The sequence below is a fragment of the Oryctolagus cuniculus genome, chromosome 3 (genome assembly GCF_051225735.1).
Source record: "Oryctolagus cuniculus isolate XC-2025 breed Fujian yellow rabbit chromosome 3, ASM5122573v1, whole genome shotgun sequence".
Lineage (NCBI taxonomy): Eukaryota > Metazoa > Chordata > Mammalia > Lagomorpha > Leporidae > Oryctolagus > Oryctolagus cuniculus.
In genome coordinates, this window is record NC_142869.1 from 88,845,967 (window position 1) to 88,859,667 (window position 13,701).

A 13,701-nucleotide genomic window follows, 5' to 3' on the forward strand; every position below is an offset into this window, starting at 1 on the left:
TGTATCTACTCTAAAGAATAAAGTCTTAATTTTTATTTTTAAAAAACTAAAACAATGAAACAGATGATGATCAAAAGTCAACAAATTGTATACATCCCAATTTCCCTTTCACTTTTCAGTGGGAAGAACACTGGATTTAGTGTCTTCTATTCATATAACACGTATCTATTAAAAACTCACTATGCACCTAGTACTGCCTAAGTGTCTTGGAAATAAAATAAGAATGATCATTTCCCATACACAGCTTATAATGTAATATACAGGAATAAGACAATAAGCAGATAAGTGTATAATTACATATCATGTCAATTGCTATAAACAAAATATATACAGATTCAAAACAGCACGATAGTTAACAAGAAAGGGGAGAAAAAAAGAGTCCAGAAAACATACAGAGATGTGGGGGTCCAGAAAGCCTGTTTATAACATGGCAGCAACTAGTTAATATTTCACTATTGGTGAGAATGCTCAAATAAAGACCCAGAAGTTTAAAAAGCCAGAGGCAGGGTCATAAATTATGAAGCAACACTGCAAAATGGTATCAAAGATTGGAATCCACAATACATGTGGGGATCTGTTCTTTGATGAGAAGGAAATGTCTTAATTACACCAAGAAAAGACAAGCAGTGGGAAGGGAAAAATATTTGCAGAAGCCATAGTAGGAAGGTAAAGGCCTTCCCAAGAGGTGAAAAGAAATCTCCTTTGGGAAGGAGAGCTGGTGGGTGACAGAGATAGAAAGCACTAATAGAACCTGGCACCACCTTTCTTGGATGGCAAGCAAAAATGATTCTTCAATGACCATGGTGTCCCTTGCAGTGTTAACTAGGACAAGAATACAATTAAGCCAGAGGTTATTGTTGGCAGGAGGCAAGTTTAATATCCCTTTTGATATGAACTGAATTGAATTTCCTCCAAGCTACTTAAAATCTTGCCTTACTAAGATACACTTGTATCTTAAGTAAACAACAAGAAAATCAGCCACTGTGGCTAATTGGAAGATGAATTCATGGGACAGCTGTGCAGACCAGGAAGTCCATTAGCATCCAGCCAAGGCCTAAATCATTGTGCTTTGTAAGACAAAGGGTGGGGGCCATAGTGGCTGAGTCTTCTTTTTCTAAGTAAGTTAGTTTGTTTATTTATTTATTTGAAATGCAGAATGACAGAGAGAGGGAGAGACAGAGAAACTTCTGATCCAGCTTCCTACTAATGCATCCTGGGAAGCAGCAAATGATAGCAGGTCCCTGAAACCACATGGGAGAACTCGATGGAGTGTCAGGTTCATTTCTTCAGCCTGGCTAAACCCTGGCTGCTGGAGCCTTTGAGGAATGGACCAGTGAAAGAAAGATGTCCCTCTCTCGGGCTCATGCACTTGCTCACTCACTCCCCTCACCCCTTTTCAAATAGATGAAAATAAACATTTTTAAATGGGATTATACAAATCAAGCTCTTTATGCATATTAAGGTCTCAGAAAACAGTGGTTTCTTTTCTCCTTTTAGGATATATACCTGTAAGCTTTACTACACTGTTAGGACTTTTAATTTAAGATCAATATTCAGCTTTGGGAATTCTTTCTGAGTAACTTTTGGAATATCAGTTTATGTGTCCTTTTGGATATTTTGAATATTAAAATCGATCATATAGAATTTCTGAGTCAGTGGGCCAACCACTGAATCCATATTACAACAGACTAGGATTTATTTATTTGGATCCTCTAAAAACACAAGAGTATCAAATCAATTTCATTCAGATTTATTTCTAAGTAGAAGACAGTCTTTCCAAAATAAACAAAAAAATTTTATTTTAATATCCCTATACACATACTATCTTTGTATTTTTACTATGTCATTGGTAAACTAATTATGGGAACATGATTTGATAAAACTGCTTTTATTTAAAAAAAAAAAGCTTTGCATTTCCATTGGAATTTTGTATTTCTTGGTTTTCTGGGTGACTTAGAATTCTACCTTGCTATATCAGGGGCTCACACTTTAATGTTCAGCAGATTACCTCGGATGCATTTTAATAATTCAAGTTCCTAGGCCTCAGCCCCGAAGTATCTGATCCTTTAAGTCAGAGATGGTATCAAAGAATATGCAGTTTTCAGGTGGTTCTCAACCTCCCTTCTAACAAATATTTGAAACCTATAGAAAAATGCATATTCCATTTGAAAACATTCTGTTTTTATCATGTGAAGAATCTAAACAAACTCATTTCTATTTTAATATACACACCATTACCCAATTCTCTTATTGCTAAAAAAGAAAAAAAAAAATCCCCTTAAATTGAATTCTTGTTCACTTTGAACATCTCATCCATGAATACAAAGTTTAAAATGCTTTTCTCACAATATGTTTATGTTAAGAGTCGTACGATTCATACACGTGGTTTAGTCAAGGCTTTGACATCTGTAGAAATTATCACATGACAGCATAATAGCAATACTTTTACATTTTCCTTTCTTTGAAAATATTTACTATTAAGCTTCAAGAATTAGATAATCTTTCCTATCTTAGGGACTTTGTAGGAAAATGAAGGATTTCCTCAAGTTGATTTTTTTGTGTGTGAATTTTCTCCCAAGGATATTTTCTAACAACATCCTGTGTAATCCATCGCATTGCCCTATAAGAAGTCATATTTCTCTATACATAGTAACAGATAACATTACAAACACAAACTTGCAAGCTCATAGAGAATTCATGCCAGATAAAACTTGGAAAACAACTATATGTCTTTCAGAGAATTGCTTTTCAGCAGCACTGAAAATGCACAGCTCAGATACCACATAGCAGATAAATGTGATGCTTTCCAAGATGGAACATGAGATCTCAGCCTATTTTAAGAGGAAGAAAAGATTGGAAAATATCCCAGAAATGTCATTGTTGGAGCACACTGTACAACCCACTAGTATAAAAAGAATTACCAAAAAAAATGCAATAGCATCATGCATTTATTACATTTAAAGAAAACAGTAGGATAAAAAGTGTTGGATTGCCTTAGGGAAAATATCCAAGTGAAACTGTTAGTATTACAGTTTCATGTCTGCTCTTCAGAATCATGGGACCAGTAGGAACCACGGGCATTCATCTGGTCATTCCCCTGCCTCCAGGTCAAGCCCCACTCTCAAATCAGCTAAGATCAGTCAATAATCAACTTCAGTTAAACACCTGCAGAGGAATTTTATAAATTCCTTATCTACCTATTCAATAACCAATGTATACATTGAATCTATTTTATTCCTTCTTTTATTCAATGCAAAAATATTGATAAAGATATTACCAAGTGCAAGGAATATCACTGCCTAAACCTCCAAGCAAAAAAAAAAAAAAAAAAAGGAAAATTTAATCAATTGCTGTGGGTGGGTACCCTTGGTGAGAAGGCTTCATGAAATTCTTAGGAGAGTAAAAGAAGCTTTGAATGGAGTCAAGCCCACCGTAATCCCTAGCAAGCTTTAGCAGAGGAACCAACACTTTGAGCAAGAGGGCGGTACCACATGTCTTCAAAGTGAAACGTCTCTTGGAGACAAACATGCTACTCTCACTGAGCGCATAAGCCTCCTGCTTGTTAGTTTTTGTCACACTTATGAATGAATATTGCATATCCTTCAAAAGTATGTCCCACTCAGATTTTGGTCCTTGATGTGCGTTGGGCTGCCACCAGTAGAACCAAACCTCCAGCAGCTTCCCGGTCCCTTCCAAAAAACGTGCAGCTTCCATCACCGTGAGACTATGAAGTAGGCAGGCATACAGGTTAAAATTGGTCAGATTTGTGAACTGGAAGACCACGCCCCTGTGTGACCTCATGCGCCTACCTGATGCCTTTCCCACGCCCCTGTGTGGCCTCATTCCCCTACCTGGCCACACCGGGGTGCCCACCAGCCAATCAGGTTAATTAACCACTTCCCTTTGGAGTGGGTTAAAAGCCTAGGGCACTGTGTGCTCAAGGCTCTGCCCTGCTCTTCTTCCCTGGCCTCTTGCCAGGACAGGACTTGCTGTAGCCCTGCGCCTCCAGGGTGCATGGCCTTCGGGCCATGTGCTCTAGGCTTCCTGGCCTAGATGCTCATCCACGTGGCTGGTTCCTGGTGCTTGGTATGAACCCCTATTCACCTCTCTCCCCTAAATAAAGCTCTCACTCTCTTATGCACCTTTCTTACTAAATAAAAGCTTAAAACGTACCATGCTGCCTCGTTTATCTGTGCCGGTATTTAGAATTCTTCTCTAAATACTAGGCAAGAACCCTCTCGGGCTTATTAATATCGGGGATTTGGTAATAAGCCCGTGGTGAAATCGTAAGGCACCCCAAATTCCGGTAGCACATGTGGCACCCCGGATAGCATTTCTAGGGAACTTTAAGGGGCCACATTTCAGGGTAAATTTTAGGGGGTCTTTTCCGATTTCAACTAGGGAACAACCAACAACCACAGAAAATCAACCAAAGTAAATCTCTTCTGCTGCTGTGGCCGCCGTCACCACTGCAGATTGTTCCAGCTGTGTCAATAAAGTTCAGGTTTTCAGGTTCCTTTTTTTTTTTTTTTTTTGCTATATTTTATATCAACTTTTTTTTTTTTAAAGCACTAATAAAATTTCCCCAGCTTTTTTTAGGAGTGAAAGTTGAACATAAGTCTGTTGGAAAAAATAGGCAGCTACAGTTCAGTCTCGTAGTCTGCGGCTTCCCTGTTACAGAGAGTTGAGCGAGCGCTAGCTAATGTTGCCGGCCATACTGTGTAAGCCAGTAGCATTAATTTATAAAGGCAATGAAAACCACAGCAAGTTCGTTAAGAGGGAGCTTAGAATTAAAATTCCACATATACTCAACATAAATTCAAGTAAAAGGAAAGCAGAGAAATGGGGAGAAGCAAGAAATGGGGAGAGGCAAACAGTATGAATCTTGACCTGAACACATCAAAGTAGAATTGCAAACTGCCTAAGGCAAAGAGAACAATACTAAAATCAACTGAAGATAAAGATAATCAGACTAATAGAAGACTCTCCATAATTAGAAAGAGGTCAGATAGAATTACCCCCTTAGAAGGGCTCAAGAAAATACTCTGTAAATATCAGAAACTTGACTAAAACAGCATGGAAAATATCTTTTTTCATAAAAACAAAGAATGAGATCATTTATCACTTAGTAATCCTTGCTGGAGGAAAAAAACACTCCTAAGGATATGTACCTGGAAGAAAATTAACCAAGAGTCAGGTACCAGAAGAAATAATTTAGAAATTGGAAAATAGTTTGGCAAATATGAATGCAAATTGAAATATAAAGACAGTAAGGAAATAATAATAGACCCATGTTCGAGAGCTTCTTAGGTCCTGAGGAAGCCTGTTGTTTCTCTTATTTACATGAAACTCCCAATGTAAGCTGATTAAAAATGGATCACTTTCTCTACTTCACGTTTCATGTCTGACTTCTGAATAAGGAGATGGCAGGGTTTATATCCTCTGTGTGATATTTATAAACAGAATTGAAACTGTAACATTAGCATCAGCCATTGTTTCACTTATTCCTCACCAAGCCTGAGACTTTCCTGAGTAGAAAATGGAAAGGGAATTGTTAATATCTATTCCCAATTTTAAATGCTTCTTTGAGTAGATCCAACAATTTAAGAATGAAAGTAAAGTTGACAAAATCTGGGCAACATTCTATAAAACAAGATAATTCTCTTTATGTTCAACATTGTGGGGTTTAAAAATGAAGATTTATTTATTTTAAAGGCAGAGTGACAGAGACAAAGGGAGAGACACAGAGAAAAGAGATCTTCTATCTAATAGTTAATTCCCTAAATGGCCACAAAGTCTGGGGTTTGGCCAGGCCCACGTCAGGAGCCTGGAACACCATCCATATCTCCCATTTGGGTGGCAAGGGCCTAAATACCTGAACCATCTTCCACTGCTTTCGTAAGCATATTAGGAAGCTGATCAGAAGCAAAACATCCACGAATCAAATTGGCATTCCCATATGGGATGTCAGCATTGCAAGCAGCAGCTTTCCCCACTGTGCCACAATGCTAGCCATTATATTCAACACTGTACCAGAGGTCTAGCCAGAATACAGAGAAATAAAAAGAGGTAAAACGACAAAAGGACAAAACAAAATTATTTTATAATTATTCATCTGAAAAAATCTATAATATATAAATGTTAAGCTTTATCAAAACATGAAAATCTGTTTTTCTTATCAGTAATAAAATTATAGAAAATATGATTTACAAAAGTTCCTAATTTAATAAACTATAAAAACTGTAAGGTGCCTAGTATTAAATTTAACCAATGATGCTCAAGAATCACAATGACAATGCTAATATTTTGTGAAGACAATAAACGGACCTAAATAAATAGGGAGATATACTATGTCCAACACTAACAGAGGTTTCAATGGACCTTAGCAAGTGCATACTAAAAGTTAAATGGAAAAAAAACAGGTCAAGAATAGTCAACAAGTATTTTTTAGGTGAAGATGAATCCTATAAAAGATCAAGACATTATAAAACTAGAATAATTGAAACTGTATGGTTTCAGTTTTCACACAGAGAAATAAAAATAGACCCATGGGCAGAACAGAGAACTGAGGAGCCAATCTGTACCTATTTGTTATATGACAAAGGCAGCATTTCAAATCAGTAGTAAATAATAGAACATTCAGTAAAAGGTACTAGGGAATATGTGTGCTCTATGGGAATAACAATAAAATTACATCCTTACTTATGTCACATTTATTTAAAAAATCCAAGTGAATTTAAGGACTAATTGTGAAAAGCAAACTTTAAAACTAAAGGAAATCTTTTCAACGGATTCAGTGTGAGAAACAATTCTCCAAGCAAGATGAATGAGCGTAAACAATAGAAAAGATAGACACATGTAACTAATTTAAAATTAAATACTTCTGCCAAATAAGAGAACTATCTTTTAAGTGATAATATAAGTAATCTGAGGAGATATTGTGTATATGTTGCATAATGTGTACATTTGTATGTATATATATACACATATCTAATAAATACTCCAACACATGATTAATTCAAAAAGTTCATGGAAATGAAATGTAAAGATGAGTGTAAAAATGTAAAGATTTTACTGTGAAAATGTTTTAAATCCACAGGTAGCCCTTTTATAATATGCACTTTTTTTTTTTTTTTTTTTTGACAGGCAGAGTGGACAGTGAGAGAGAGAGACAGAGAGAAAGGTCTTCCTTTTGCCGTTGGTTCACCCTCCAATTGCCGCCACGGCCGGCGCACGGCGCTGATCCGAAGGCAGGAGCCAGGTGCTTCTCCTGGTCTCCCATGCGGGTGCAGGGTCCAAGCACTTGGGCCATCCTCCACTGCACTCCTGGGCCACAGCAGAGAGCTGGCCTGGAAGAGGGGCAACCGGGACAGAATCCGGCGCCCCGACCGGGACTAGAACCCTGTGTGCCGGCACCACAGGCGGAGGATTAGCCTAGTGAGCCGCGGCACCGGCCTATAATATGCACTTTCTATGAACTTTTTGAAAACCCATTGAGTGTGTGTGTGCACACATGTGCACATACATGTACATATATATATATTAGTGAATTTACATATATGACAAAGGATTACTACTAAGAATCTACAGAAAGTTCCCATGGATTGATTAAAATGGAGTAACAGCAATAAAATATGAAAGTTACAAAGGTTATGAAGAGCAATTTGGAGACTAAGATGTCCAAATAGTTAATAACAGCTAATAAATATATGAAACGTTATATTCTAACTAGTTATGAAATGAAGATTAAAAGAAATTGACTGTTCATATCAGATTGGTAAAACCTAATTTGAGTTCAAACTTTTATAAGCATGGGAAAACAGAAATATTATAATAATGCCCCCAAGTATATTCCCTAAAGAAACTCACTTACATGTACACATAAATGTTTATAGCAACAAAATACTGAAAGCAATCTAAAACCAGACACACAGGGGCAAGCTTTTGGTCTAAGAGTTAAGACACTGGTTGGGATGCCCATATCCCATATTGGAGTGCCTGGGTTCAAGTACCAGCTCCACTCCCAACTCCAGCTCGCTATTAATGCTTTCTCTGGGACGCAACAGGTAATGGTTCAAGCAGTTGGATGTCTGCCACCCACATCAGAGACCTGGATTGAGTTCCCTGCTCCCAGATTCCAGCTTGGGCTTGGCCCAGTCTTAGCTAGTAAGGGCATTTCTGTCGTATGTTTGTGTGTGTGTTTGTGTGTATATGCCTCTCAAATAAATTACTTTTAAAAAATTTAAAACAGATAAATCAATTGTGGTATTTCATATAATACTATATAACAGTAAAACTATATAAACTATAGCTACATATATCATATAAAAATATAGAGGGAAAGGAGCAATTTACAGAATATTAATATTAATTATAACACTGTCCAATTCAAAATCTTTAAACACTAGATGGAATAACTAATCTATAAATTCATAATATAATATTACTAATAAATTAGACAGGCAGAGTTAGACAGTGAGAGAGAGACAGAGAGAAAGCTCTTCCTTCCGTTGGTTCACTCCCCTTATGGCTGCCACGGTCAGCACTGCACCAATCCGAAGCCAGGAGCCGGGTGCTTCCTCCCAGTCTCCCATGCGGGTGCAGGGACCCAAGCACTTGGGCCATCCTCCATTGCCCTCCCAGGCCACAGCAGAGAGCTGGACTGGAAGAGGAACAACCAGGGCTAGAACCTGGCACCCCAAGCAGGACTAGATCCCTGGTTGCCAGCGCCGCAGGCAGAGGATTAGCCAAGTGAGCCACGGTGCCAGCCAAGCTTTCCATTTAATTACTGATTTATTTTGGTAAATATAATTTCTACTTCAAGAAGAATAAAGAATAAATATAATGTCTACTTTATGCAGGTTTATTACCAATTTATGACTGATTTTTATTTCTGTTTTATGGGGAATTAAGAAAAGTATTCAAAAATAAAACACTTTAGAAAATTAATATCAAATTCTTACTTCCAAGTAAACTTAAGCATATGAGTCATTAAAAAGCACATTATTCTAAAGATGATAAAAGTTTAGTGAAACAAATATTTGGTATTAATTTGTCATCTCTCTTCACTTAATATAATTTTGAAAATCATCTAAATATTTGTAACTTCCAAACTGAAGTGAGGTTGCTGACACCACCAATCATTTCTATTTTATAGAACTCTAAGTAAACCATATGAAATAAAATAATTTTCAATTTTAACATTGTGATAGCATAACTTTGATAGAAGCACACATTCTTCAGCAGTTTTTATCCATGCATAAGCATGCCAACCTTTCCAAACGAGGAAGTCTACAATTTATAGCTAATTGATGAGAAAAATGACACATTATAGCTTTTTTTAAAAAATGAATTTTGAAAAGTAAGCTCCACTAATTGTAGTTTCCTTGGAAGCACAGAGATCTAGATTAAATCCTGTCACATTTTAATCTACATTTAATTATCATAGATCAATCTTCAAATGCCTACTGATGAGATAGAAAATCACACAGCATATGGTAACCATGGAGCACAGAAAATGCTGCAATGCATCTCTTCCTTTGCCTCTGTGGTAAAACTAATCAATATTCTCATGCAGTCTACCAAAATAGACCGACTCATGGTACAGTAAAAGCATCCTTTCACTAACCATTAATAGTTACGGGTTGCATGAAAGCTGTTGTTTCGGGGGGCTGGGGGCGGCGGAGGGGGCTCTCATTCCATCAGCAGAACTCTGGGGATGCTTGTATCGCTGTGTCAGACTCTCCTGAGACTGCTGCCTCCCAGAACATACGGAGTGATGGTTCAGCTGCTCACAAATCATGAGAGTCTGTGGTTTCCTGCCACAGCAGACACATCAATCAGTGAGCCTACCACACCTTTCAAGGAAACTGCTCTTGCTCAGTCCCTCTGAAGAATGAGCCAGAGCTTCCTTTCCGCAGGGAAAGGCACATCCTGTATCACGGAGCCCACCTGCCCCATCTCCCTTGGACCACAACCGCCTGGAAAACGGGTGCGAGTCTGACCCGGAGAGAGACCATCTTGCAGTTACCCAGTGGATCAATAATTAGCTTGTTATGAAAAGCTTAACTGCGTCTGTCTCATTCTCAGGCCTAAGAAATAGCTGTTGTCAGTTAGCTACTGAGAGTAAAAGAATATTCAAACAGAAGCCGTGAGGTGAAACAGAGGACAGGAGGGCCAGGTCAAGTTATGAAGGAGGAATCGGGAGCGGGTGCAGTTACCGAGAAGCCACACAGCACAGAAACCAGGTTGCAGCTGAAGCAGCAGAGGAAGGCGGAGGCCGAGAGATACCCGCATTGCTCTACCATGCGGCTGCTGACCCACACAGCCCCAGCGGTGGGCACAGCTCACAGCCCCACCTTCCTGCCACTGCACCTCTCACTCCATTCTTGTTACAGATATCCCTTTCAATAACTCCCTTTTACCTGAACCGGTGATTGAGCGTTGTAAACAATAATCATTTTGCTATGCTTTAAACACAACAAGCTTCACAAAATTAATAAGAATTATGTATTACAGTACCACAGGTACCTCCTCTTAAATTCATAGTTTACTTACAGGATCACCAATATATTACCATTGCTATGATCATTTTTATGTTCATCACTACTTCTCTAGCTAAACTGCCAACTCAGAGCAAGTGAAAAATACAAATAAGCAAGAAACTTGAGTAGTATAATTTTTGTGATATCCTAATTGCCACTTCTTCATCATTCATGCATGACTTGGATTTCTATCTTGGAAGATTATTACAATGGTAAGCAGACACTGGAGAATAAGAGTGCAACACTTCTTAATTTTTTTTGAGTAGCAGACAATTAAGTCATGGCGAATATAAAACAGAAGGTGGGGAGGGAGGGCACTGTGGTGCAGCGGGTTAAAGCCCCGACCTGCAGCACCAGCATCCCATATGGGCAACAGTTCTAGTCCTGGCTGCTCCTCTTCCAATCCAGCTCACTGCTATAACCTGAGAAAGCAGTAGAAGACAGCCCAAGTCTTTGGGCTTCTGCACCCCGGTGGGAGACCCAGAAGAAGCTCCTGGCTCTTGGCTTCAGATCAGCTCAGCTCTGGCCATTGCAGGCATTTGGGGAGTAAACCAGCGGATGGAAGACCTTTCTCTCTCTGGCTCTACCTCTCTGTAACTCTTTCAAAAAAAATAAAATAAATCTTAAAAAAAAACAGAAAGGGGAAGAGGAAGCAGAAGGAGAGGGAGGAAGAAGAAAAAGCACTCAGAGCCTGTCTTTAAGTATTTTCCATTTCTCACATTTGAACTACTGCTGAGTGCACCATAGCAATGCCAAATAGAGAAAGAACAAAATCTCAAAAAAAATTTTTAAATTGTAATCTCACGGAAAAAAGTAAGGAAAAGACAGTTGAAAAAAATTTCCCACAAGTGATACTGAATTCTCTAAGGAAGTTTTTTGCAACTGGGTCCAGAATCACATATTTGATTTTAGACTAAAGAAAAAAAATATCAAATGAGTTTTCAAAAACAGCTTCTGTTTTTCCATGCTTCCAATATGAGAGTCAATGACCTTGAGTGAAAAACATAAAATACTCTCTTTGTCTGAGATAAACATAATGCTTGCTTTAGTTGTTATTTCTAAAACTGCAGTATCTAGCAAGTTTTATTTATATAAAATTCTAAATCATTATTATTATTTCAGAGACTTTATGCTCACCTACAATTACTAATTAAATTAGCTTTAGATTACAATTGACATTTTATGAAGAATCTTTTGGTTTCCCTCTTCTTCAAATAAAAAAATGAGAAAAGTTTGCTATGATTCTATTAATTCACAACATTCTCCTAAGCAATGGTTATAATTTGATAAAGCATCTGTAATTATATACAGTAAATCTAACTAAAATGCAATGATAGATTTTACTTAATGTTTTCATGTCTCTCAAACTTCTGTGTACTTTATACTGTTTAATTTTTCCTTCATTAATTATAAATCAAGGGTAAACAAAACTTTATTAAAAAGGATACTTTTTCTGTCAAAATATTAAACAAAATTGGTGGAAGTGTTGTTATGGTTTGAATGCTTCTGTCTCCTCCCGAATGCATGTTGAAATTTAATCCACAATGCAACAGGATTAAACGGTGGAGCTTTGAGGGAGTGTTTAAATGATAGGACTCCTCGGCTTCCATAAAGGTAAAAAATAAATGTCTGTTGTAAAAAATCACCCAATCCGAGCTATTTGGTTATAATAGCTCAAAAAGACTAAAACAAATGTTCAAATTACTTGTGTAACTACTTACTTGTGTCATGGCATGGTGGGTAAAGCTGCCATCTGTGATGCTGGCATCCCATATGGGTGCCAGCTCAAGTCCTGGCTGCTCCAATTCTGATCCAGCTGTCTGCTAATGGCCTGGGAAAAACAATAGAAAATGGCCCAAGAGGGCCGGCACCGCGGCTCACTAGGCTAATCCTCCGCCTTGCGGCGCCGGCACACCAGGTTCTAGTTCCGGTCGGGGCGCCAGATTCTGTCCCGGTTGCCCCTCTTCCAGGCCAGCTCTCTGCTGTGGCCCGGGAGTGCAGTGGAGGATGGCCCAAGTCCTTGGGCCCTGCACCCCATGGAAGACCAGGAGAAGCACCTGGCTCCTGCCATCGGATCAGCGCAGTGCGCCAGCCACGGCGGCCATTGGAGGGTGAACCAACGGCAAAGGAAGACCTTTCTCTCTGTCTCTCTCTCTCACTGTCCACTCTGCCTGTCAAAAAAAAAAATTTTTTTTAAATTTGGAAAATGGCCCAAGAATTTGTGCCCCTGCCACCCACATGGGAGGCCCAGATGAGGTTCCTGGTTCCTGGCTCTTGCCTTCAGCCTGGCCCAATGCAGGCCATTGCAGCCATCTGGGGAGTGAATCAGCAGATGGAAGATCTCTGTGTGTCTCTCCCTCTCTCTCTCTGTAACTCTTTCAAATAAATAAATAATTGTTTTTTTAAAAAAGGCATATGTACAAACTCAAACCAAAAGTAAATTATAAAATCAAATACCCAGGTACCCATTACAACAACATAAGAAATTAAATATTTGTTATCAGTATCAATTGTGAATAAATTATTCACAGGAAAAATTCACCCTTAAATTTACCCTTAAATTTTCATGTTAACCCCAACTGAGTCACAAAGACTCAGCTAGCTCTAAAACTGCTATGGACTGAATTGCATCTCCCAAGTTTTTTTTTTTTTTTTTTTTTTTAAGATTTTATTTATTTATTTGGGAGGTACAGTTACAGACAATGAGAGGGAGAGACAGAAAGGCATTCCTTCCATTGGTTCAATCCCCAAATGGCTGCAACGGCCAGAGCTGCGCCAATCCGAAGCCAGGAGCCAGGTGCCTCTTTCTGGTATCCCACGTGGGTGCAGGAGCCAAAGGCCTTGGGCCATCTTCTACTATCCCAGGCCATAGCAGAGAGCTGGATTGGAAGAGGAGCAGCCGGGACTAGAACCTGGAGCCCATATGGGATGCCAGCACCGCAAGCGGAGGATTAATCTACTGTGCCATGGCACCGGCCCCTCTCCCAAGTTTTCATATGCTGAAGCTCTGACTCCCAATGTGACTATGTCTGGAGAAAGGGCATATAAGGAGGTAATTAAGGTTCAATGAGGTTGTAAAGTGGGGTTTATACAACAGGCTTAATGTCTTTACAGCAAGAGACCCCAAAGGGTTCACTATGTGTGTCTCTGTCTTCCT

General features: G+C 38.8%; 1 pseudogene; it reads right to left on the minus strand.

Annotated features, from left to right (window-relative positions):
- Window positions 1-3,714, minus strand: part of LOC127491531 (large ribosomal subunit protein uL13 pseudogene) — a 92,382-nt pseudogene extending 88,668 nt beyond the window's left edge.
- Window positions 3,715-13,701: the final 9,987 nt, after the last annotated feature.